Genomic DNA, 26,669 nt, shown 5'->3' on the forward strand with positions numbered 1-26,669 from the left:
ATGGTCTCGATCTCCCGACCTCGTGATCCACCTGCCTCCCAAAGTGCTGGCATTACAAGCGTGAGCTACCGCGCCCGGCCCATCAGATCTTTTAAGAGAATGATCCAATCAGATGAGCTACTTGTAATTATAATCTAGTATAAGTAAAACATTGTCTTTAAAGAAGCTGCATTTCTGGCCCAGCCCAGTGGCTCGAGCCTGTAATCTGAGCACTTTGGGAGGCAGAGGCAGGTGGATTGCTTAAGGCCAGGAGTTCAAGACCAGCCTGGTCAGCATGCTGAAACCCCGTCTCTACTAAAAATAAAAAAATTAGACATGATGGTGCGCACCTGTGATCCCAGCTACTGGGGAGGCTGAGGCACGAGAATCACTTGAACCTGGGTATCAGAGGTTGCAATGAGCCGAGATCATTCCAGCCTGGGTGACAGAGTGAGACTTTGTCTCAGAAAACAAAACAAATAAAGAAGTTGTATTTCTGAAAATTAAGCTCTCCGATCAAGTGCTCATTTAGTCTAGTTTCATAAAGTTTATGAATCCTGTATCCATTCATTTGCCATCAAAGTCATCCTCACCCTGGGTCCTTAACTGTGAACTGCCAGAGCAGGAGAAAACCTGACCCCACATCTGATACCTAGCTAAGTTCCTGGTACATAATAGGCACAGATATTTGTTAAAATGAGTGAAATAAACACAGGGTTTTCTAATTGAGTATCATGTTAATAAATCCCTAAAAAGTCTCATAGATACACAATCCAGCAGCCTAACATCAAAATTGCTAATGCAACCGGAATGTGGATGATCCACAAGACATATTACTGGAGCCAGTGGTCTCCAGGACATATAACTTATCTGAACGTTTGCCTAAAATACATTATTTCCTGGGGTCCAAGTCATTGTATCACCCAATAAGAGAAAGTTCACTTTCTCTGAGAAGTAACAGAACCCGTAATAATTACCCATGAGATCCTTTGCACTATTTCAGTCATTCAGCAGATATTTGTTGGTTGGTTTGTTTTTTGAGACAGAGTTTCGCTCTGTTGCCCATGCTGGAGTGCAGTGGTGCAATCTCAGCTCACTGCAACCTCTGCCTCCTGGGTTCAGGCAATTCTCCTGCCGCAGCCTCCCAAGGAGCTGGGATTACAGGCATGTGCCACCATGCCTGGCTAATTTTTATATTTTTAGTAGAGATGGGGTTTCACCACGTTGGCCAGACTGGTCTCGAACTCCTGACCGCATGTGATCTGCCCACCTTGGTGGCCTCCAAAAGTTCTGGGATTACAGGTGTGAGCCACCACATCCAGCCAAGCAAATATTTGAATACCAACTATATATAAACACTGCTTGATGCTGTGGGGACTCATAGATGAATGGCGTATGAGTGAAATATTTCATAATATATTTATTTATTAACACACTCCACAGGGAGGTACATAATAAATTTAAATGCACATCCACAAGGAGTCACTAACAAGTTCACAAACTGGAGCTTACGATCTAGAAAAGGAGCAGAATGGGCTGGGTGCCATGGCTCGCACCTGTGATCCCAGCCACTTGGGAGGCTGAGGCAGGAGAATCACTTGACCCTGGGAGGGAGAGGTTGCAGTGAGCTGAGGTCATGCCCTTGCACTTCAGCCTGGGCAACAAGAGTGAAACTGTCTCAAAAAAAAAAAAAAAAAAAAAAAAAAAAAAAAAAAAAAGAAAAGTCAGAACAAAATATTTGTACTAATGGTATAAGAATATGAAAGAAGACACAATTAATTCCTGAGGGTGAAGCCTCTCAAAAAAGACACTTGGGCCTTGAAAGGATAAGCAGAACAATAATTATTATTTTTGAAAAATAGAGACAGGGACTCATTATGTGCCCAGTCTGGTCTCAAACTCCTGGACTCAAGCAATCCTCCTACTTTGGCCTCCCAAAGTGCTGGGATTACAGGCCTGAGCCACCATGCCCAGCCAGAACAATAAACTTTTTTTGTTTTTGTTTTTTCTGATGGAGTTTCACTCTCGTTGCCCAGGCTGGAGTGCAGCAGCGCGATCTTGGCTCTGCAACCTCTGCCTCCCGGGTTCAAGCAATTCTCCTGCCTCAGCCTCCTGAGTAGCTGGGATTACAGGCACCTGCCACCATGCCTGTCTAATTTTAAAAATATTTTTAGTAGAGACGGGGTTTCACCATGTTGGCCAGGCTGGTTTTCAACTCCTGACCTCAAATGATGCACCCACCTCGGCCTCCCAAAGTGTTAGGATTACAGGTGTGAGCCACCGCACCCAGCCCAGAATAATAAACTTTTAATGGAGAGTCATCAAGGAAATGCAAATCAAAATCACAGCAAGCTATCACTTCATACCTATAGAATGGCTATAATAAAAAAGACAGATAACAAGTTCTGAAGGGTGTAAAGAAATTGGAAACCTCATGTACCACTTATGGCATTGCAAAACGATGCAGCTGCTTTGGAGGACAGTTGGGCAGTTCCTCAAATGGTTAAAGCATAGAGTTACCATGTGACCTAGCAACTCCGCTGCTAGGTATACACCCAAGAGAATTGAAAACATGCCCACACAGGGCCAGGTGCGGTGGCTCAAGCCTGTAATCCCAGCACTTTGGGAGGCTGAGGCAGTTGGATCACTTGAGGCCAGGAGTTTAAGACCAGCCTGGCCAACATGGTGAAGTTCTGTCTCTACTAAAAATACAAAAATTAGGCCGGGCGCGGTGGCTCAAGCCTGTAATCCCAGCACTTTGGGAGGCCGAGACGGGAGGATCACAAGGTCAGGAGATCGAGACCATCCTGGCTAACACGGTGAAACCCCGTCTCTACTAAAAATACAAAAAAAACTAGCTGGGCGAGGTGGCGGGCGCCTGTAGTCCCAGCTACTAGGGAGGCTGAGGCAGGAGAATGGCGTAAACCCGGGAGGCGGAGCTTGCAGTGAGCTGAGATCCGGCCACTGCACTCCAGTCCGGGTGACAGAGCGAGACTCCGCCTCAAAAAAAAAAAAAAAAAAAAAAAAAAAAAAAAAAAAAAATACAAAAATTAGCTGGGTGTGGTGGTGCATGCCTGTAATCCCAACTACTTGGGAGACTGAGGTACAAGAATTGCCTGAACCCAGGAGGCAGAGATTGCGGTGAGCCAAGATCCTGCCACTGCACTCCAGCTTGGGCAACAGAGTGAGACCCTGTCTCAAAAAAAAAAAAAAAAAAAAGAAAAGAAAAGAAGAAAAAGAGAAGAAAACATATGCTTACACAAAACCTGTACACAAATTTCACAGAAGCACTATTCATAATAGCCCAAAGTGGAAACAAGACAAATGTTTATCAACTGATAACTGGATAAATAAAATGTGATATATTCATATGATAAAATATTTATTCAGCCATAAAAGGGAAGAAAGTACTGATACATGGTACAATGTGAAGTAAGCCTAAAAACATTATACAAAGAGACAGAAGCCAGTAACAAAGGACCACATGTTGCATGATTCCATCTATATAAAATGTCCAGAGTAGGGCAATCTATAGAGACAGAAAGTAAATTAGTGACTACCTAGGGCAATGGGAGAGGAGTAATGGGAGGATTAAGTGGTGATAGGTAAGTGGGTAGGATTTCCTTTGGGGGATAATAAAATGTTCTAAAATTGACTATGGTAGTGGATGCAAAACTGCATAAACTAAGAACCACTGAATTGTATACTTTAAATGTATGATGTGTGAACTTTAAATTGTATGATGTGTGAATTATATCTCAATAGAGCTGTTATAAAAATGTGATGAGGTGCATGTTTATAGCAGCACAATTTGCAATTGCAAAGATATGGAACCAACCTAAGTGCTCATCGACCAACAAGTGGATAAAGAAAATGTGGTATATATACACCATGGAATACTACTCAGCCATAAAAAGGAACAAAATGATGTCATTTGCAGCAACTTGGATGGAGCTATAGGCCATTATTCTAAATGAAGTAACTCAGGAATGGAAAACTGCATATTATATGTTCTCACTTACAAATGAGAGCTAAGCTATGAGGACGCAAAGGCACAAGAGTAATATAATGTAGAATTTGGGGACTGGGAGGGAAGGCTGGAAGGGGGTGAAGGATAAAAGACTACATATTGGGTACAGTGTAAACTGCTCAGGTGACAGGTGCACTAAAATCTCAGAAACCACCACTAAAGAACTTATCCATGTAACCAAAACCCACCTGTACCCCCAAAACTATTGAAATTAAAATATATAGTCAAAAAAAAAATGTGATGAGGGCCAGGTGTGGTGCCTCAGGCCTATAATCTCAACACTTTGGTAGTCTGAGGCAGGTGGATTGCTTGAGCCCAGGAGTTCAAGACCAGCTTGGGCAACATGGCAAAATCCCATCTCTACCAAAAAAAGAAAATTAAAAATTAGTTGGGCATGGTGGCATGTGCCTGTAGTCCCAGCTACTCAGGAGGCTCAGGTGGGAAGATCATCGAACTTGAGAGGCTGAGGATGCATTGAGCCATGATTGCACTACTGTGCTACAGCCTGGGCAACAGAGCAAGACCCTGTCTCAACAACAACAACAAAATGTGATGAGGATGGGTAGACAGAAGAAGACATTCCAACTACTGAAACTATCTTGAGACGTTAGGTTACCAGAAGTTACCATGAACTGGCACAGAATTCAGCCTAGGTGGCATCACTCTACTTCATTTCCAGGTAGAAAAGTCAGTCACAAAATAAATATATTTTATTGAAGCTCAAATCATGTAAGAGAAATAAACAAATATTTCCTGCAACTCCTCTTCCTAAAAACAGCAATGTAAAACAAGAAAGCCATCTCTAAAACAGAGTCTGAGGCAGAGAATACATGCCGCATAACTGTCCAGCATAGATGGGTTTTTTTTTGAGACGAAGTCCCGCTCTGTTGCCCAGGCTGCAGTGCAGTGGTGTGATCTTGGCTCACTGCAAGCTCCACCTCCCGGGTTCAAGCGATTCTCCTGCCTCAGCCTCTTGAGTAGCTGGGATTATAGGCGTTCAACACCACACCTGGCTAATTTTTGTATTTTTAGTAGAGATGGGGTTTCACCATGTTGGTCAGGCTGGTCTCGAACTCTTGACCTTGTGATCCACCTGCCTTGGCCTCCCAAAGTGCTGGGATTACAGGCATGAGCCACCACACCTGGCCTATAGCTGGTTTTAAAAAGGTGACTCTATGGGCGGGTATGGTGGCTCACGCCTATAATCCCAGCACTTTGGGAGGCTGAGGTGGGCGGATCACCCAAGGTCAGGAGCTCAAGACCAGTCTAGCCAACATGGTGAAACCCTGTCTCTACTAAAAATACAAAAATTAGCCAGGTGTGGTGGCATGCACCAGGCATGTTGGCCAGGCTGGTCTTGAACTCCTGACCTCAGGTAATCCACCTGCCTCGGCCTCCCAAAGTGTTGAGATTACAGGCGTGAGTCACCGTGCCCGGCCTTCATGGACACTTTGAAATGAAGTATGGGGCTGGGTGTGGTGGCTCATGCCTGTAATCCCAACACAGAGAAACCAAGGCAGGAGAATCATTGAGGCCAGGAGTTTGAGACCAGCTTGGGAAACACAGTGAGATACTGTCTGTATATAAAATTTCTTAAAAAAGAAATTTGGAGGCTGAGACAGGAGAATTGCTTGAACCCAGGAGACGGAGGTTGCAGTAAGCTAAGATTGTACCATTGCACTCCATCCTGGGTGACAGAGTGAGACTTCATCTCAATAAATAAATAAATAAATAAATAAATAAATAAAAATAATAAAAAGAAATGAAATATGGGATGGTTAAAAAAATAAATAAAGAGGCCAGGTATGGTGGCTGACAGCTATAATCCTAACACTTTAAGAGATGGAGATGGGAGGATTGCTTGAGCCCAGGAGTTTGAGACCATCCTGGGCAACACAGGGAGACCCTGCCTCTACGAAAAAGTTTAAAAATTAGCCTGACATAGTGGTGTGCACCTGTAGTCCTAGCTACTCAGGAGGCTGCCCTGCGAGGATCACTTGAGCCAGGGAGGTTGAGGCTGCAGTAAGCCAAGATTGGGCCACTGCATTCCAGCCTAGGCAACAGAGTGAAACCCCGAATAAAAAAAACAAGAAAAACAGGAAAAAAAAAAAAAAAGAAAGAAAAAGAAACACAGGGACAGTCAATGATTTTCATTAACTATATGTCCCAATTTTTTTTTTAAACCCATAGTTTAAATGTGTTCAAATCAGTAGTCTAAAATGACACCAAAAAACAGGTAAAGGGATTTAGTTTATCATTTTACCTCAATCATCAAAAAGTCTACTAGAGTCAGGTGCAGTGGCTCATGCCTGTAATCACAGAACTTTGGGAGGCCAAGGTGGGAAGATCCCTTGAGCCCATGAGTTCGACACTAGTCTGGGCAACATGGCAAAACTTTGTCTCTACAAAAAAACAAAAAAAAAAAAGGAAAATTCAAAAATTAGCCGGGCATGGTGGCATGTGCCCATAAGTAGTCCCAGCTACTCTAGATGCTGAGGCGGGAGGATCACCTGAGTCCACAGAGGTTGAGGCTGCAGTGAGTGGTGATCATGCGACTGTACTCCAGCCAAGATGACAGAATGAGACCCTGTCTCAAAAGACAAAATCTACTAGGCCGGGCACGGTGGCTCACACCTGTAATCCCAGCACTTTGGGAGGCCGAGGCGGGCAAATCACAAGGTCAGGAGTTCGAGACCAGCCTGGCCAACATGGTGAAACCCTGCCTCTACTAAAAATACAAAAAAGTAGCTGGGCGTGGTGGCGGATGCCTGTAATCCCAGCTACTAGGGAGGCTGAGGCAGGAGAATCGCTTGAACCTGGGAGGCAGAAGTTGCAGTGAGCTGAGATTGTGCCACGGCACTCTAGCCCAGGCAACAGTGCGAGACTCTGTCTCAAAAAAATAAAATAAAATAAAGTTACTAGATTTAAGCATTGATCTGATAAGTGAAAATGGAACCCAATCAAGAGAATCTTGTATCATCTTCTAAAATTTTTTATGTTTATTTTATTTTTTGACTCTTGCTTCTCTCTGGATTGTTATCATCTTAGCAGGGAAAAACACTTATTCCCTACTCCAGATGTTTCTTTCAATGTAGACAGCCAAGTCTTTAGCATATCACCCCTCCCTTCTTAGTGACTAGAAGAAAAACACAGCTCCTTCTTTCCTATTTTGAGATCCAGCTGGCTGCAGGGAGTACACACTCAGCTTTGCTACTCTGAACTGGTCAAATTTTATAGGAGTAAGTGCCCACATGAGGAAGTCCATAGGTTTTTGTCTGGTTTTCAAGTACTGCTTGTATTTAGGTGGATAAATCTGTCAAATTCTGGATTCAGTATTAGAACATCTACTAGCCCACAAATACAAGCTATCTTCTTGAATATTAGTTTTATTTGTAATGAGTGTTACTGTATTTCCATCTGTCAAACTTTTTTCGTATTTCTCAACTGGATTGAAGTAAGAGGAATGCTTCAGATTGAAACCCTCAAACCCCAACAATCTTTAAGAGCTATGCAAATGTTATTTTTGGTAACTGAAATAATGGGGTAAAGGTTAGAGCACAGCCCTATTAGTTTGCAAATCCTATTATTTGTAAAATAATAATTCAATAGTAATTCAATTTGAGTTAAAGTAATCAATTCCATTCCTAATTAATGTCTTTATTTTACAAATGAGGAAAAATCAGATTCACTCTTTATATAACTACTTAATTTTTCACTGTTCATTCAGCAACTGAATAGGCAAGGAATCAATGTTTACTCAATTTTTTAAAAAAGTATTTTTCTTGACTATAAATCCCATTAATCAACAGAAAATGGTTAAAACACTGGCTCAAAAGTCACAGAGACTTAGGGGTTTTTGGGGTGTGTGGTTTTTCTTTTTTGAGTCAAGGTCTCACTCTGCTGCCCAGGCTGGAGTGTAGTGGCACAATCATGGGTCACTGTAGCCCCGAATTCCTGGGCTCAAGCAAACTTCCTACCTCAGCCTCCTGAGTAGCCTCAACTACAGGCGCATGCTACCACACCTGGATACTATTTGAAATTTTTGTAGAGACTTAGTCTTGGCCTGTTACCTAGTCTGGTCTTGACATCTGGGTTCAAGTGATCCTCCTGCCTTGACCTCCCAAAGTGCTGGGATTAGAGGCATGAGCCACCGAGCACAACCAAGATTTAGGTTTAACTCTACCATTGTCTTGTACTAGCTGTGTGACTTTGGATAAGTTGCTTGACCTTACCTATAAAATGGGGATAGTTAACAACACCTATGAAATAGGACTGTTGTGGGGATTAAGATAAATGCAGGTAGCCAGGTGTGGTTATTCTTGCCTATAATTCCAGCTACTCTGAAGACTGAGGTGGGAGGATCACTTGAAGTCAGGAGTTTGAGATCAGTCTGGGCAACATAGTGAGACTTTGTCTCTAAAAAAACAATTTTTTTTTTTTTTTTTTTTTTTTTTGAGAGGGAGTCTGGCTCTGTTGCCCAGGCTGGAGTGCAGTGGCCGGATCTCAGCTCACTGCAAGCTCTGCCTCCCGGGTTTATGCCATTCTCCTGCCTCAGCCTCCCAAGTAGCTGGGACTACAGGCGCCCGCCACCTCGCCCGGCTAGCTTTTTGTATTTTTTAGTAGAGACGGAGTTTCACCGTGTTAGCCAGGATGGTCTCGAACTCCTGACCTCGTGATCCGCCCGTCTCGGCCTCCCAAAGTGCTGGGATTACAGGCTTGAGCCACCGCGCCCGGCCTAAAAAAACAATTTTTAAAAAATCAGCTGGGTGTGTTAGTGTACACCTGCAGTCCCGGCTACATGGAAGGCTAAGGCAGGAGGATCACCTGAGCTCAGGTGTTTGAGGTTGCAGTGAGCTATGATCACACCACTCCACTCCAGCCTGGGAGAGAAAGTGAGATCCCCTTCTGCAATAAAGAAATAAATAAATATATGTAAATACAAATAAATACATAAATACATTCATACATACATGTAAAACTCTTATCATGGTGCCTGAAACATAAAAGGAGCTGACATCTATTCATCACGTTAGAGTACTAGGCACTACATCAGGTACCAAGAACAAAGTGCTTAGCTAAACCAGACATGGTTTTGGCCCTAATGAAATTTTCAGGGGTATTTAGTGGGGAGAGAGACATTAATCAAATAATCATAAAATAATTTAATAATTAACCACGTGATAAATGGGCTACCAAAAAAAAAAAAAAAAGAAGGCTGTGGCCTATTTTCATTAGACTAGTCAGAAAGATGACATTCAAGTACAAAAGACTTCAAGGATGAGAAGAAACTAGTCATTCGGAGAATGAAAGAGATCGTTCCAGAAAGAGGGAACAACACAGTTAAAAGCTATAAGGTGGGACTTTGGAGGGAAGAGAAGGCCAGTGACGCTGGAATGTAATGAAACATCCAGCCTCTCAGTTTTTAGGTTTATGTGAGTTAAATTTTATAAAGGGCTTAGAACAGTAACTGGTATGCTCAGGAGGCTGAGGGAGGAGAATCACTTGAACCTGGGAGGCAGAGGTTGCAGTGAGCCGAGATCACGCCTTTGCACCCCAGTCTGGGCAACAAGAGCAAAACTCCATCTCAAAAAAAAATAAAAGAACAGTAACTGGTATGTAAAAATGCTGTCTATTATATAAAATAAAACTAAGAAACAAGGTAATTATTCACTCCAGGGAAAACAAAAATTGAACAAAGGAACTATTATCGTAGCATATTATACAGCTTAGCTAGAAATAATACTTATAAAATCATAATATAAATACTGAATACTGATTTAACTAAAAATCATGACACAACTTATACACGGAAGTTGGGAAGAAAGGGGAGGCTGGAACATAAGGGCATGGGGTTTAAAAATAAATAAATCTTTACCCTCTATAACAGAAAGGAATATCTGATTTGCTGAATCAATACACAAAAGTAGACTTATAGAATTGCTGAATTCTGGCTGGGCGCAGTGGCTCATGCCTGTAATCTTAGTACTTTGGAAGGCTGAGGAGGGCAAATCACTTCAGTTCAGGAGTTTCAGACCAGCCTGGCCAATATGGTGAAACCTCATCTCTACTAAAAATACAAAAAGTTAGCTGGATATGGTGGCATGCACCTGTAATCCCAGCTATTTGCAAGGCTGAGGCAGGAGAATTGCTTGAATCCAGGAGGCGGAGGTTGCAGTGAGCTGAGATTGCGCCACTGCATTCCAGTCTGGGCAACAGAGCAAGACTCTGTCTCAAAAAAAAAAAAAAAAAAAAAAAAAAAGAATTTCTGAATTTTATATAATTAACAACGAATGATTTGAAAAGGAAATTAAGAAAACCGTTCCATTTCTAATAGCACCAAAAATAATAATACGCTTAAGAATAAGGGTAACCAAGGAGGCAAAAGACTTGTACAGTGAAAGCTAAAAACATTACTAAAATAAATTGCAGAAGACACAAATATATGGAAAGACACTCCATGCTCATGGATTGGAAGCATTAACATTGTTAAGATATCAGGGCCTGGGCACGGTGGCTCACGCCTGTAATCCCAGCACTTTGGGAGGCCAAGGGGGGGGGGGGGTGGATCACGAGGTCAGGAGTTCAAGACCAGCCTGGCCAAGATGGTGAAACCCCGTCTCTACTAAAAATACAAAAATTAGCCGGGCTTGGTGGAAGGCACCTGTAATCCCACCTACTGAGGAGGCTGAGGCAGAGAATTGCTCGAACCCAGGAGGTGGAGGTTGCAGCGAGCCGAGATCGCGCTACTGCATTCCAGTCTGGGCGACAGAGCCAGACTCCGTCTCAAAAAAAAAAAAGATATCAGTACTATGCAAAGCAATCTGCAGAGTCAATGTAATCCCTATCAAATTCCCAAAAATGGGCTGGGTGTGGTGGCTCATGCCTGTAATCTGCAGATTCAATGTAATCCCTATCAAAATCCCAAAGATAGGCCGGGTGTGGTGGCTCATGCCTGTAATTCCAGGCACTTTGGGAGGCTGAAGTGGGTGGATCACATGAGGCCAGGAGTTTGAGATCAGCCTGGCCAACATAGCAAAACCCCATCTCTACTAAAAATACAAAAATTAGCTGGGCGTGGTGGTGCACGTCTGTAATCCCAGCTACTCAGGAGGCTGAGGCAGAAGAGTCACTTGAACCCGGGAGGTGGAGGTTGCAATGAGCCGAGATCATGCCATTGCACTCCAGCCTGGGCAAAAAGAGCAAAACTCCATCTCAAATAAATAAATAAATAAAATAATAAAATAAAATAAGCAAAGGACTTGAATAGACTTATCTCCAAAGAAGATTTACATATGACCAATAAGCATACGAAAAGATGTTCAACATCACTAATCATTAGAGAAACAGAAATCAAAACCATGGGATACCACCTCACACCCATCGGGATGGCTACTTGTCAAAAAAAAAAAAAAAAAAGCAGAAAACAACAAGTGTTGGTAAGGATACAGACAAATTGGAACCCTGTGCAGCATTGAAAACAGGACAGTGGTTCCTGAAAAAGTTAAAAATAGGCCGGGCGCGGTGGCTGAAGCCTGTAATCCCAGCACTTTGGGAGGCCGAGACGGGCGGATCAGGAGGTCAGGAGATCAAGACCATCCTGGCTAACACGGTGAAACCCCGTCTCTACTAAAAAATACAAAAAAACTAGCCGGGCGAGGTGGCGGGGGCCTGTAGTCCCAGCTACTCCGGAGGCTGAGGCAGGAGAATAGCGTGAACCTGGGAGGTGGAGCTTGCAGTGAGCTGAGATCCGGCCACTGCACTCCAGCCTGGGCGACAGAGCGAGACTCCGTCTCAAAAAAAAAAAAAAAAGGTTAAAAATAGACTTACCATATGATGTAGCAATTCCACTTCTGGGTATATACCCAAAAGAATTGAAAGCAGTGTCTCAAAGGGACACTTGAGTGAATTTGTACACTCAAGTTCATAGCGACATTATTCACAACAGCCAAAAGGTAGAAGCAACCCAAGTATCCATCAATAGGCAAATGAATAGGCCCGGCGCGGTGGCTCAAGCCTGTAATCCCAGCACTTTGGGAGGCCGAGACGGGCGGATCACAAGGTCAGGAGATCGAGACCACCCTGGCTAATACGGTGAAACCCCGTCTCTACTAAAGAATACAAGCCGGGCGCGGTGGCTCAAGCCTGTAATCCCAGCACTTTGGGAGGCCGAGACGGGCGGATCACGAGGTCAGGAGATCGAGACCATCCTGGCTAACACGGTGAAACCCCGTCTCTACTAAAAATACAAAAACTAGCCGGGCGAGGTGGCGGGCGCCTGTAGTCCCAGCTACTCAGGAGGCTGAGGCAGGAGCATGGCGTAAACCCGGGAGGCGGAGCTTGCAGTGAGCTGAGATCTGGCCACTGCACTCCAGTCCGGGCGACAGAGCGAGACTCCGCCTCAAAAAAAAAAAAAAAATACAAAAAACTAGCCGGGCGACGAGGCGGGCGCCTGTAGTCCCAGCTACTTGGGAGGCGGAGGCAGGAGAATGGCGTAAACCCGGGAGGCGGAGCTTGCAGTGAGCTGAGATCCGGCCACCGCACTCCAGCCTGGGTGACAGAGCCAGACTCCGTCTCATAAAAAAAAAAAAAAAAAAAAAAAAAAAAAAAAAATAGGCAAATGAATAAACAAATATGTGCTATATGCTGAACATACAATGAAACATTATTCAGGGTGAAAGGCAAGGAAACACTGACACATGCTACAACATAGATGAACCACGAGGGCATTATACCAAGTGAAATAAGTCAGTCACCAAAATATTGTATGATTCCACTTACATAAGGTACATAGGGTAGTCAAATTCATTGAGACAGAAAGTAGAACAGTGATTGCCAGAGGCTGGAGGGATGGAGGGAGAGGAGAATGTGCAGTTGTTTAATGGGTATAGAGTTTCAGTTCCGTAAGATGAAAAGAATTCTGGAGACGGGTTGCGCACAATGTAAATGCACTTAATGCTACTGAACTGTACACTAAAATGTTCAAGATGAGCCAGGTGTGGTGGCTGCCTCACACCTGTAATCCCAGCACTTTGGGAGGCTGAGTCGAGTGGATTGCTTGAGGTCAGGAGTTCAAGGCCAGCCTGACCAACATGGTGAAACCTCGTCTTTACTAAAAATACAAACATTAGCCAGGCGTGATGGCAGGTGCCTGTAATCCCAGTTACTTTGGAGGCTGAGGCAGGAGAATCACTTGAACCTGGGAGGTGGAGGTTGCAGTGAGCCAAGATCATGCCACTGCACACCAGCCTGGACAACAGAGCAAGACTCCGTCTCAAAAAAAAAAAAAAAAAAAAAAAAAAGGCCGGCGCAGTGGCTTATGCCTGTAATCCCAGCACTTTGGGAGGCCGAGGTGGGTGGATTACCTGAGGTCGGGAGTTCAGGACTAGCCTGACCGACATGGAGAAACCCTGTCTCTACTAAAAAAAATACAAAATTAGCCGGGTGTGGTGGTGCATGACTATAATCCCAGCTACTTGGGAGGCTGAGGCAGGAGAATCGCTTGAACCCAGGGGGCGGAGTTTGTGGTGAGCTGAGATCGTGCCATTGCACTCCAGCCTGGGCAACAAGAGTGAAACTCTGTCTCAAAAAAAAAAAAAGTTCAAGATGGTACATTTTATGTTATGTATACTTGTCACAGTTAAACATAAAAATAGGCCAGGTGCAGTGGCTCACACCTGTAATCCCAGCACTTTGGGAGGCCGAGGGCGGCAGGGGGTGGTGGCAGATCACGAGGTCAGGAGTTCAAGACCAGCCTGGCCAGCATGGTGAAACCCTGTCTCTACTAAAAATACAAAAATTTAGCCAGGCATGGTGGTGCACACATGTAGTCCCAGCTACTCGGAAGGCTGAAGCAGGAGAATTGCTTGAACCTGCCAGGTGGAGGTTGCAGTAAGCCAAGATCATGCTACTGCATTCCAGCCTGGGAGACAAAGCAATACTCCATCTCAAACAAACAAACAAAAAAACAAGAAAGAAGGAGAGGAAAGAAAAGAGAGAAAAGAGAGAAAGAAGGAAGGAAGGAAGGAAGGAAGGAAGGAAGGAAGGAAGGAAGGAAGGAAGGAAGGAAGGAAGGAAGGAAGGAAGGAAGGATCTTACTAAGAAAAAGAGTGGGAGGTAAGGAAACAGAGACTCTATACAGACTACTCTTTCAAGAAGCTCAGGCCAGGCATGGTGGCTCACACTTGTAATTCCAGCACTTTGAGAGGCTGAGGTGGGGGGATTATTTGAGCCCAGGAGTTCAAGACCAGCCTGGGCAACATGGTGAAACCCCATCTCTACAAAAAATACAAAAATTATCTGGGCACAACTCCTGACCTCAGGTATTCTGCCTGCCTTGGCCTCCCAGAGTGCTGGGATTTTTTTTTTTTTTTTTTTTTGGAGACGGAGCTTCACTCTTGTCGCCCAGGCTGGAGTGCAATGGCGCGATCTCAGCTCATTGCAACCTCCACCTCCCAGGTTCAGGTGATTCTTCTGCTTCAGCCTCCCGAATAACTGGGATTATGGTGTGCACCACCACGCCTAGCTAATTTTTATATTTTTAGTAGAGACACAGTTTCGCCATGTTGGCCAGGATGGCCTCAAACTTCTGACCTCAGGTGATCCACCCACCTGCCTCGGCCTCCCAAAGTGCTAGGATTACAGGTGTGAGCCACTGCACCCAGCCAATCGTTAACCTTAATGATCATTTACTATGTGCCAGGCATTCATTACTAACAGCTCAATAAAGTGGATACTAGTAGTATACCATTAGATATGGAGTTATGGGAGAAAAAGAAGGTCAAGGATAATATTAAGGTTTCTGGTCTGAGCATATGGAAGAATGAAGTTGCCATTTACTGAGATGGAGAACAGTTTTGGCAGGGCAGGGAGGTAAAGAACAAGCAGGAGCTCTGTTAAGTTTGAAATATCTAATTAATGTCTAAATGGAACGGTCAGGTGTGATGTTAAATATATGAATCTAAAATACAGGAGGGCAGTCCAAGTTGAGAGTTCCATCATATGGATGCTATTCAAAGCTATGAGACTGGAGATATATATATATATATGTATATATTTTGTTTTGTTTTGTTTTGAGATGGAGTCTCACTCTGTCACCCAGGCTGGAGTGCAGTGGTGCAATCTCAGCTCACTGCAACCTCTACCTCCTGGGTTCAAGTGATCCTTCCACCTCAGCCTCTCGAGTAACTGGGACCACAGGCATGCACCACCACGCCTGGCTAATTTTTGTATTTTTGGTAGAGACGAGGTTTCACCATGTTTCCCCAGCTGGTCTCAAACTCCTGAGCTCAAGCAATCTGCCCACCTCAGCCTCCCAAAGGCCTGAGGTTACAGGCATGAGCTACTGCACCTGTCCAAGAACTGGATAAAACTATGAAGAGAGAAATATAGACAGAAAAGAGGTCAAGGACTGAGTTCTAGGGTACTCCAAGGTTTAGAGGTCAGGAAAATGAGGAGAAACCAGGAAAGGAGCCAGAAAAAGAGAGGCCATAGAAATGAGAAGAAAACCAGGAGAGTGTGGTATTCTGTAAGTCAAATGAAGAAAGTTTCTCAAGGAATAGAGTGATAAATTGTGTCAAGTGTTATCGATAGGTTAAGATGCAAGTTAAGAAATAAGCATTTTCTGGGGCCGGGCGTGGTGGCTCATGCCTGTAATCCCAGCGCTTTAGGAGGCTGAGGCAGGCAGATCACAAGGTCAGGAGATCGAGACCAACCTGGCTAACATGGTGAAAACCCATCTCTACTAAAAATACAAAAAAATTAGCCATGCGTGGTGGTGGGCGCCTGTAGTCCCAGCTACTTGGGAGGCTGAGGCAGGAGAATGACATGAACCTGGGAGGCGGAGGTTACAGTGGGCCGAGATCGTGCCACTACACTCCAGCCTGGGCGACAGAGCGAGACTCCGTCATAAAAATAATAAACAAACAAACAAACAAACATTTACGTAATAACATGAGTCACTGCAGACTTTCAAAAGAGCAGTTTTGGTGGAGTGGTAGGAATAAAAGCCTAATTAGTTTGGGTTTAAGAGGGAATGAGAGAAGTCTGACATTATCAAAAAATGGAAAGGATGTAAATCCATGACAAATTTTATACATTGTTGATGGGAACAGACTTGGTACAATACTTTGGAAATCAATTTAGCATTATCTCCCAAAGTGGAATATTCGCATACCTGATGGCTCAGCAATCCCACTCTTAGGTAGAAACCCAAGAGAAACTCTTGCACAAGGACACTACATACAGAAGAATGTTCAGAACAGCAATTTCAAAAATAGCATAAATGAACAAACAAAATCTAGAAACAGTCTAAAAGTCCATTGGTAGGAGAATGGATAAATTACAGTATATTCACAAATGAAATATTATAAAGCATGGAACAACGAATAAAACACATCTACATGCACCATGAATGAATCATGAAAACACAACATTGAAAGTAAAAAAACAAAAACAAAACAAACAGAAGACTATGTGCTGCAATAAGAGACTATAGCAGTGGTTACAAGCACAGATTTGGAACTAGATTACCTGGGTTCAAATCCCAGTTGGGCCATTCACTAGCAGTATGATTTTCAAACTCTCTGTAACTCACTTTTCCTCATCTATAAGATGGCAATAATAATAATGAAGTTGTAAGGATTAAATAAGAAAAAAATAGTTATATAATTATATATTATGTAGATATAATTACAGATAGTTATATAAAGTACTTACAACAATGCAAACAAGTAAATTAAATATGATTTTAAAACTATGTTTTTTGGGGAAGACTTTCAGTCCAAAATGGGAGTATAGAAGTAAACTGGCTTAACTTTCCTCCACAGAAAACTAAAACTATGTTTTCAAAAAGTAACAGGGCTGCCAGGGCGCAGTGGCTCATACCTGTAATCCCAGCACTTTGGGAGGCCAAGGTGGCTGAATCACTTGAAGTCAGGAGTTCAAGACCAACCTGGCCAACATGGTGAAACCCTGTCTCTACTAAAAACACAAATATAAGTCAGTTGTGGTGGCATGCGCCCGTAGTCCCAGCTACTCAGAAGGCTGAGACACGAGAATCGCCTGAACCTGGGAGGTGGAAGATGCAGTGAGTTGAGATCATGCCACTGCACTCCAGCCTGGGTGACAGAGTAAGACCCCATCTCAAAAAAAAAAAAAAAAAAAAAGTAATAGGGCTGGGTGCCATGGCTCACAACTATAATCCCAGCACTTTGGGAGGCCAAGGCAGGAGGATCACTTCAGGTCAGGAGTTCGAGACCAGCCTGGGCAACATAGCGAGACCCTATCTCCACAAAAAATTTAAAAATTAGCTGGGCATGGTGACGCACACCTGTATTCCTAGCTACTCAGGAAGCTGAGGTGGGAAGATTGCTCGAGCCAGGGAGGTCAAGGCTGCAGTGAGTGAGCTATGATTGAGCCACTGCACTCCAGCCCAAGTGACAAAGTGAGACCTGGTCTCAAAAAAAAATAATAAAATAAAAAGCAAGATAATGATAAATACAGAATTTAGGACAGTGGTTACCTCTAGAAGAGGTGCAGAGGATGAGATGGAGAAATTCATGTGTACGTAATTTATAGGCAATGAATCTAGTCTAGTACTTGAGAGTACCTCTTACAGGTGTTCTTCTATTATTACACTTTATAACTACATGTAAACATCTGTATTATCAGACAATATATTCAAGATAATAAAAGAAAAAAGAATGAAAGGAAATAAATTGGAGACAGCAAGTATATATGATTCTTGAATAGATAGCTCTTTCAAGATGTTTTACTGTAAAGGAAAGAAGAGAAATGAAACAGTGGCTAGAAGAAGAAGAAAAGGTGCTTTAATTTAATTTTTTTTCTTTTTCTTTTTTTTTTTTTGAGACAGAGTTTTGCTCTTGTTGCTCAGGCTGGAGTGCAATGGCACAATCTTTGTTTACTGCAACCTCCGGCTCCAGGGTTCAAGCGATTCTCCTGCCTCAACCTCTCTAGTATCTAGGATTACAGGCATGTGCCACCATGCCTGGCTAATTTTGTATTTTTAGTAGAGATAGGGTTTCACCATGTTGGTCAGGCTGGTTTCAAACTCCTGACCTCCGGTGATCTGCCCACCTCGGCCTCCCAAAGTGCTGGAATTACAGGCATGAACCACCGCGCCTGACCAATGTTTTTTTCTCTTTTATACTCCATAGGTTCACAATTTTTAGACAGAGTTTCACTCTTGTAGCCCAGGCTGGAGTACGATGGCATGATCTTAGCTCGCTGCAACCTCTACCTCCTGGGTTCAAGTGATTCTCCTGGCTCAGCCTCCCAGTTAGCTGGGATTACAAGCATGCATCATCATGCCCAGCTAATTTTATATTTTTTAATAGAGACAAGGTTTCACCAGGTTGGCCAGGCTGGTCTCGAACTCCTGACCTCAGGTGATCTGCCCACCTCAGCCTCCCAAAGTGCTGGGATTACAGGTGTGAGCCACCACACCCGGCCCACAATGTTTTCTTAAAATAAAAGAAATAACAGCCAATATACAGGCTGATATGTGATTATAAACATTACCAATCCTCAAAACAATTCGATAAAATATATCAGCACTTTTTTTTTTTTTTTTTTTTTTGAGAGGGAGTCTCACATTGTCACCTGGGCTGGAGTACAGTGGCGGATCTTGGCTCACTGCAACCTCCACCTCCCAGGTTCAAGCGATTCTCCTTGCCTCAGCCTCCCAAGTAGCTGGGATTACAGGCACCCACCACCATGCCTGGCTAATTTTTTTGTATTTTTAGTACAGACAGGGTTTCATTATGTTGGCCAGGCTGGTCTTGAACTCCTGACCTCGTGATCTGCCCGCCTCCACCTCCCAAAGTGCTGGGATTACAGGCATGAGCCACTGTGCCCGGCCAATATATCAGTACTTTAAGATGAAAAATTCAAGGTCAGAAAGCCTAAGACCTAAGACCTGGCACTGGTCACACAGCTAATACGTGACAAAGCCACATTTAAATTCAGATCAATCAATAAATAATTACTTAAAAAATAAATTCAGATCTATCTAACTCCATATTTCAGGGTTTGTATAGAACACAATGCTTCCTTCCTTTGCTTAAGCTTGATTTTGTGCCTACCATAGGCACTAAATGTGATAGCTTAATCACATTTATTAGGATATATTTTTTGAGTATCTACTAGATAGGCCTAAGATGCTACATTAGGTATTTGGGCAGATAATAAACTGAATAACACTGTCTCTACCCTTAAAGAGCTTACACTCTAGCAATGAAGATAAGAGAATTACCTAAATGATTCCAGTACAATGCAAAATCATATAAACACGATTTAAGAAGTATAAAACATTATGGGGTTTCAGAAAAAAGTCCCCAGGCCGGGCGCGGTGGCTCAAGCCTGTAATCCCAGCACTTTGGGAGGCCGAGACGGGCGGATCACAAGGTCAGGAGATCGAGACCACCCTGGCTAATACGGTGAAACCCCCGTCTCTACTAAAGAATACAAAAAACTAGCCGGGCGACGAGGCGGGCGCCTGTAGTCCCAGCTACTCCGGAGGCTGAGGCAGGAGAATAGCGTGAATCTGGGAGGTGGAGCTTGCAGTGAGCTGAGATCCGGCCACTGCACTCCAGCCTGGGCGACAGAGCCAGACTCCGTCTCAAAAAAAAAAAAAGAAAAAGAAAAAAGTCCCCTTTGGGAAAAACAGTCCCCTCTGGGGCTGGGAAATGGAGGGATTAGCAGAAGCTTTATATAAGAGGTAATATTTCAACTGAACTTAAAGGGATGGGTAGGATTTTTAAAGAGAGTTTTGACTGTGAGTTCTTAAAGGGCCACTGTCATGCCTTACCCCCAGGGCCTAGCATGCTGCAGCAGTTCAATACATTTAAGTAATATGAATGAAGTAAACAAATGAAATGAAAGGCAATTCCAGAATTAAGCAACAACAAAAACGATCAGAGGCTGAATGCATAAGGCACAAGAACAATAAAAAGATCAGAGTTGGTGGGATGTTAACATGCATATTTTGAGAATAAGTACCAAGTAATTGGTCACGATTCTCTTTATATTTGGCTCCTACATCTCCCATCTTTAAGAAAATTATCTCAGCCAGGTGCAGTATCTCATGCTTGAAATCCCAGCACTTTAGGAGGCTGAGATGGGAGAATAAATTGAGCCCAGGAGTTTGAGACCAGCCAGGGCAATATAGTGGGACCCCATCTGTACAAAAAATTTAAAAATTAGCCAAGTGTGATGGCGTGAGCCGGTAATCCCAGCTACTCGAGAGACCAAGGTAGGAGAATCGGTCGAGCCCAGGAGGTTGAGGCTACAGTGAACCATGATTGTACCACTGTGCTCCAGCCTGGGCAACAGAGCACGACCCTGTCTCAAAAAAAAAAAAAGGAAAAAGAAAATTCTCTCTTGACAGCACCGCTATCCTCATCCAGCTTTTATCTCATTTCTCTGCTCCCTATCTTTTTTAAAAATAACAACTCTGGCCGGGCGCGGTGGCTCAAGCCTGTAATCCCAGCACTTTGGGAGGCCGAGACGGGCGGATCACGAGGTCAGGAGATCGAGACCATCCTGGCTAACACGGTGAAACCCCGTCTCTACTAAAAATACAAAAAAACTAGCCGGGCGAGGTGGCGGGCGCCTGTAGTCCCAGCTACTCGGGAGGCTGAGGCAGGAGAATGGCGTAAACCCGGGAGGCGGAGCTTGCAGTGAGCTGAGATCTGGCCATTGCACTCCAGTCCGGGCGACAGAGCGAGACTCCGCCTCAAAAAAAAAAAAAAAAAAAAAAAAAAATAACAACTCTACTGAGTTATAATTCACATACCATACATGTCGTCCATTTACGTATAAATTCAGGACTAGGCACAGTGACTCACGCCTGTAATCCCAGCACTTTGGGAGGCCAAGGCAGGAGGATCTCTTGAGCTCAGGAGTTTGAGGCTTTAGTAAGCTATGATTGTGCCACTGCACTCCAGCCTGGGCAACAGAGTGAGACCTTGTCTCTAAATAAATAAAGCATAAATTCAATGGTACTTAGATCACAGAGTTATGCAACCATAACCAGAATTTTAGAACATTTCATTATCCCAAAAAGAAACACAATACCCATTACCAGTCACTCCCTATTTCTCCACTAAGCCCTAGGCAACCACTAATCGACTTTCTGTCTCTATAGATTTCTGTATTCTGGGCATTCCCATAAATGGAATCATACAACATGTAGTCTCTTATGACTGGCTTCTTTTATGAGCATAATGTTTTTAAGGTTCATCCACATTTAGCATGTATCAGTATTCCATTCCTTTTTTTTTCCCCTAGGGATTTTTGTTTTTTGTTGTTGTGTTTTTTGTTTGTTTTTGTTTTGTTTTTTTGAGAGAGAGTCTTGCTCTGTTGCACAAGCTGGAGTACAGTGGTGTGATCCACTGCAGCCTCCACCTCCCAGCCTCAAGCAATCCTCCCACCTCAGCCTTCTGAGTAGCTGGGGCTACAGGTGTGTTGCTCACTAGCATGTCTGGCTAATTTTTGTACTTTTTGTAGAGATGGGATTTTGCTTTTGCCATGTTGCCCAGGCTGGTCTAGAGCTCCTGGGCTCAAGTAATCCACCTGCCTCGGGCTCCCAAAGTGCTGGGATTACAGGCATGAGAAACCACACTCAGCCTAGTACCCCATTCCTTATTATTGTTGAATAATATTTCATTGTATGGGCACACCATGTATTTTATTTATCCATTCATCAGTTGATGGACATTTGGGTTGTTTCCACTTTGAACTATTATGAATAATGCTCCTATGAACATTTATGTACAGGTCTTTGTGTGAACATATGTTTCCATTTCTCTTGGGCATATATCTAGGAGTGGAATTCCTGGGTCTTTGCTTAACCTCTTGAGGACTTGCCAAGATGTTTTCCAAAGCAGCTGTACCACTTTACATTCCCACCAGAAGTGTATAAAGGTTCCAATTACTCCACATATATTATGTCTCTTTCTTTCTTTTTTGATACAGAGTCTTGCTCTGTCACCCAGAATGAAGACAGTGGTGCAATCAACAGCAGCCTTGACCTCTTGGGCTCAAGCAATCCTCCCGCCTCAGTCTCCCAAGTGTTAATAGCTAGGACTACAGGTGTATACCATGACACCCAGCTAATTTTTGTATTTTTGTAGAGATGGGGTTTTACCATGTTGCCCAAGCTGGTCTCAAACTCCTGGGCATCATGGTGCCAAGGAGTTATTTGTCCTTTCGATTATCTTTTTGATTACTGATTATTGTCTTTTTCATTATAAACAGCCTAGTGGGTGTGAAGTGGTATCTCAGCGTGGCTTTATTTTATATATCCTTGATGGCTAATGATGTTAAGCATCTTTCCATAGAGCCTGTGGATAAACATCGATTCAGATCTTTTACCTACTTTCTATTTGGGTTCTGCTCTACATCTTAATCAAAGTTCTTAAAAGATTAGTGTGTATATATCATCTATACTTCCTTACTTTTTTTCACTCATCAATCTATTCCAATCTTGCTTTTGCTCCCCATGCCTCTGGAAATTGCTTGTCAAAGTCATCAACCACCTTTACACTGACAAATTCGACAAATTCAAAGATGATGCTTCACTCCTCATCTTCCAGCATTATAATTTTATGATTTGTACACTCGACTTTTTTTTTTTCTTTTCTTTTTTTTTTGAGACATGGTCTCACTCAGTTGTCCAGGCTGCAATGCAGTGGCATGATCACAGCTCACTGTAGCCTCGACCTCATGATCACGGCTCACTGTAGCCTCAACCTCCACCAGCTCAGGTGATCCTCCCACCTCAGGCTCCTGAGCAGCTGGAACAACAGGCACACACCATCACACCTAGCTAAGTATTGTATCTTTTGTAGAGACAGAGTTTTGCCATGTTGCCCGGACCGGTCTAGAACTCCTAGGCTCAAGTGATCCTCCCACTTTGGCCTCCCAAAGTGCTGGAATTACAGGCATGAGCCACTGTGCCTGGCCATACTTGCCTTTTAATTCCAACTGACTTCTTATTGTAATTGATATTTTCCCTCGTTCTGTTTCTGTTCTGTATTTTTTTGTTATACTGCATACTGCATATTCTCCTATGGAATAAGAAATGTAAACCAGCAACCAAAAGGTATATCCAGAAAACTGCATTAAAGTAACTGGCTAGCAGAGCAAATGTAACAGAATCAAGGCGGCATGGTGCAGGGGGGAGATGGGGGAGATGAGGAAGATAAGGAAAGGCCAGATAGATAGTGGGTGTTGGGCTAGAAATTTGCACTTTATTCAGCAGGTAATATACGGCCATTAAAGTTTTTTTTTTTGAGATGGAGTCTCGCTGTTGTGGGCCCTGGGCTGAAGTGTAATGGCGCGATCTCGGCTCACTACAACCTTGGCCTCCCGGGTTCCAGCAATTCTCCTGCCTCAGTCTCCCAGGTAGCTGAGATTACTGGTGCCTCCCACCATGCCTGGCTAATTTTTGTATATTTAGTAGAGATGGGGTTTCACCATGTTGGCCAGGCTGGTCTCAAACTCCTGACCTCAGGTGATCCACCCGCCTCGGCCTCCCAAAGTGCTGGGATTACAGGAATGAGCCATCACTCCCAACCTGAAGTTTTTTATACAGAAAATAGTGCTAGACTGCTGGATTGTAGGAAGATTGTGCTGGCAACAGGTATAAAATTACTTGGGGGCAAGGAATAGGGAAGTTGAAAAATAGGAGGCAAGATGATCATGCTGGATGTTTATTGCAGTAGTAAAGGTAGTCAATAATGAGGGCATAAATTAGAGTAGTAGTGCTAAAAATGGAAAGGAGGGGTCAATGGAAAGACATCACCACTAAAATTTATTTATTTATTTATTTATTTTTTCAGACGGAGTTTTGCTCTTTTTGCCCAGGCTGGAGTGCAATGGCGCGATCTCAGCTCACTGCAACCTCGGCCTCCCAGGTTAAGCAATTCTCCTGCCTCAGCCTCCCAAGTAGCTGGGATTACAGGCGCCTGCCACTATGCCCGGCTAATTTTTTTGTATTTTAGTAGAGATGGGATTTCTTTTTTTTTTTTTTTTCTTTGAGATGGAGTCTCGCTCTGTCGCCCGGGCTGGAGTGCAGTGGCATGATCTCGGTTCACTGCAAGCTCCGCCTCCCGGGTTCACGCCATTCTCCTGCCTCAGCCTACCGAGTAGCTGGGACTACAGGTGCCCGCCACCACACCTGGCTAATTTTTTGTATTTTTAGTAGAGACAGGGTTTCACCATGTTAGCCAGGATGGTCTCGATCTCCTGACCTCATGATCTACCTGCCTCAGCCTCCTAAAGTGCTGGGATTACAGGCGTGACCCACCGCACCCGGCCGAGACGGGGTTTCACCATGTTGGCCAGGATGGTCTCGATCTCTTGACCTCGTGATCCACCCACCTCAGCCTTCCAAAGTGCTGGGATTACAGGCATGAGCCACCGCACCCAGCCTATCTATTTTTTTGAGACGGAGTCTCGCTCTGTCGCCTAGGCCGGAGTGCAATGGTGCAATCTCTGCTCACTGCAACTTCTACCTCCCAGGTTCAAGCTATTCTCCTGCCTCAGCCTCCGGAGTAGCTGGGATTACAGGTGCCCGCCACCACACTTGGCTAATTTTTTTTTTTTTTTGTATTTTTAGTAGAGACGGGGTTTCACCGTGTTGGTCAGGCTGGTCTCAAACTCCTGACCTCAGGTGATCCACCCACCTTGGCCTCCCAAAGTGCTGGGATTACAGGTGTGAGCCACCGTGCCCGGCCTACCACTAAACTTTAACCATTTGAGTTAGCTTATCACTGATAACAGAACAGCTGCCCCAGTCAAGAGGTGGTAGACCTACAAGTTCTTAATTCTCAGTCCTATTACATTTGATTTGATGGAAACTAGAAGGAAAAGTAGTAACCATACACAGAGAAAATTCTCTATGCTGTTAGAAGTACTAAGTGATTACAGTACTGTTTGTCACTTCTCTCTCCTGAGTAAACACTCTTGACAATTGCAGGTAACAAGCTTCTCAAAGAGTGAGGATCTGGCAGTACCCACCAGTCAGCCTTACTTTCATCACCTCCTACTCCCCACCAGTCTTCAATATATTAACATTGAGAAGAAATAGAAATGTATGAAAAGTACGTTGGGGAAGGCAAATTATCCTAACTTAAACACAGTCTCTTTTCTTTTTTTCCAAAGGAAATGGTTGTTGATCCTATGAGGAGTTAAATTATAATAACACATGCCAGGGAGATGATGTCAAGAAAGGCGTGGTTAGGCCCTTTACAAGTTTGGAATTCCTTTAGTCCCAAACATTTCCTCTTTCAATCTCACCTATACTCAAATCTCTCTACTTAGGCAACTTCTTCAAACATTGAAGAAACCCTGTCTCTTTTCACTTCAGTCTTTTTTTTTTTTTTTTTTTAATGAACCAAGTTATTGAAGGGCATTAAAACTGGTGTTTAAAAAAAATCCACAAAATTATCTTGCAGAATCTCTCTTTGAAATCCACATTTTTCCCCTTCAGTAACTATTTTAATTCCAAAGAAAGGAAAAAAAAATTAACACTACTTCCTGAGAAAAAGTCTGCCTTTATTAGGCATTACACACTTGTTGACTGCATTCCTGTATTTACCACCATCCAATAAAGAGTAAGAAAATTATGACTGTCATGGGCTCCTCAGTAAACATCTTTCCGGATAAGTGAAGTATATATTTCAAAATAAAACAATCCTACTTTTCATGTTTTTTATTTTATTTTATTTATTTATTTTTGAGATGGAGTCTCACTTTGTTGCCCAGGCTGCAGTGCGGTGGCACAATCTTGGCTCACTGCAACCTCCACCTCCTGGGTTCAAGCCATCCTCCTTCCTCAGCCTTCTGAGTAGCTGGGACTATAGGCATGCACCACCATACCCGGCTAATTTTTGTATTTTCAGTGTTTACGGGGTTTCACCATGTTGGCTAGGCTGGTCTCGAACTCCTGACCTCAAGCCATCTGCCGGCTTCTGCCTCCCAAAGAGCTGGGATTACAGGCTTGAGCACTGAGCCCAGTCAAAGTTAAATTTTTACAATAACTTTTATTAGTTTCAGTAAGAAACAGTAACTTTTAAATAAAAGTTATATATAGGTAGGGCGTGGTGGCTCACGCCTGTAATCCCAGCACTTTGGGAGGCCGAGGTGGGCAGGTCACTTGAGGTCAGGAGTTTGAGAACAGCCGGGCCAATATGGTGAAACCCCATCTCTACCAAAAATATAAAAAATTAGCCAGGTGTGGTAGTGGGCCTCTGTAATCCCAGCTACTCAGGAGGCTGAGGCAGAAGAATCGCTTGAACCCAGGAGGCGGAAGTTGCAGTGAGCCGAGATCACCCCACTGCGCTCCAGCCTGGGCGACAGAGCGAGACTCTGTCTCGAAAACAAACAACAAAAAAGTTATATATAAAAGTTGGCTGAGGTGGGAGGCTCACTTAAGACCAGTAGGTGGAGGTTGTAGTAAGCCGAGATCATGGCACTGCCCTCCAGCCCAAGCTACAGAGTGATACCCTGTCTCAAAATAAATGAATAAATAAATAGGCCGGACAGTGGCTCACGCCTATAATCCCAGCACTTTGGGAACCTGAGGCTGGCAGATCACTTGAGGCCAGGAGTTCGAAACCAGCCTGGCCAACATGGC

General features: G+C 43.7%; 1 protein-coding gene across 9 annotated transcripts in view; it reads right to left on the reverse strand.

Annotated features, from left to right (window-relative positions):
- RBMS2 (RNA binding motif single stranded interacting protein 2) overlaps nt 1-26,669 on the reverse strand; it is a 76,170-nt gene that overhangs the window by 43,796 nt on the left and 5,705 nt on the right. For 2 of the 9 annotated variants that reach the window (XM_030939083.1, XM_030939085.1), the window contains one exon: nt 16,538-16,611. The exons of the other annotated variants lie outside the window; for them this stretch is intronic. The gene's annotated coding sequence lies outside the window, so the exon portion shown is untranslated. The remainder of the gene's footprint in view (nt 1-16,537; nt 16,612-26,669) is intronic. 9 annotated transcript variants of the gene reach the window in all.

Source organism: Rhinopithecus roxellana, chromosome 10 (assembly GCF_007565055.1).
Source record: "Rhinopithecus roxellana isolate Shanxi Qingling chromosome 10, ASM756505v1, whole genome shotgun sequence".
Lineage (NCBI taxonomy): Eukaryota > Metazoa > Chordata > Mammalia > Primates > Cercopithecidae > Rhinopithecus > Rhinopithecus roxellana.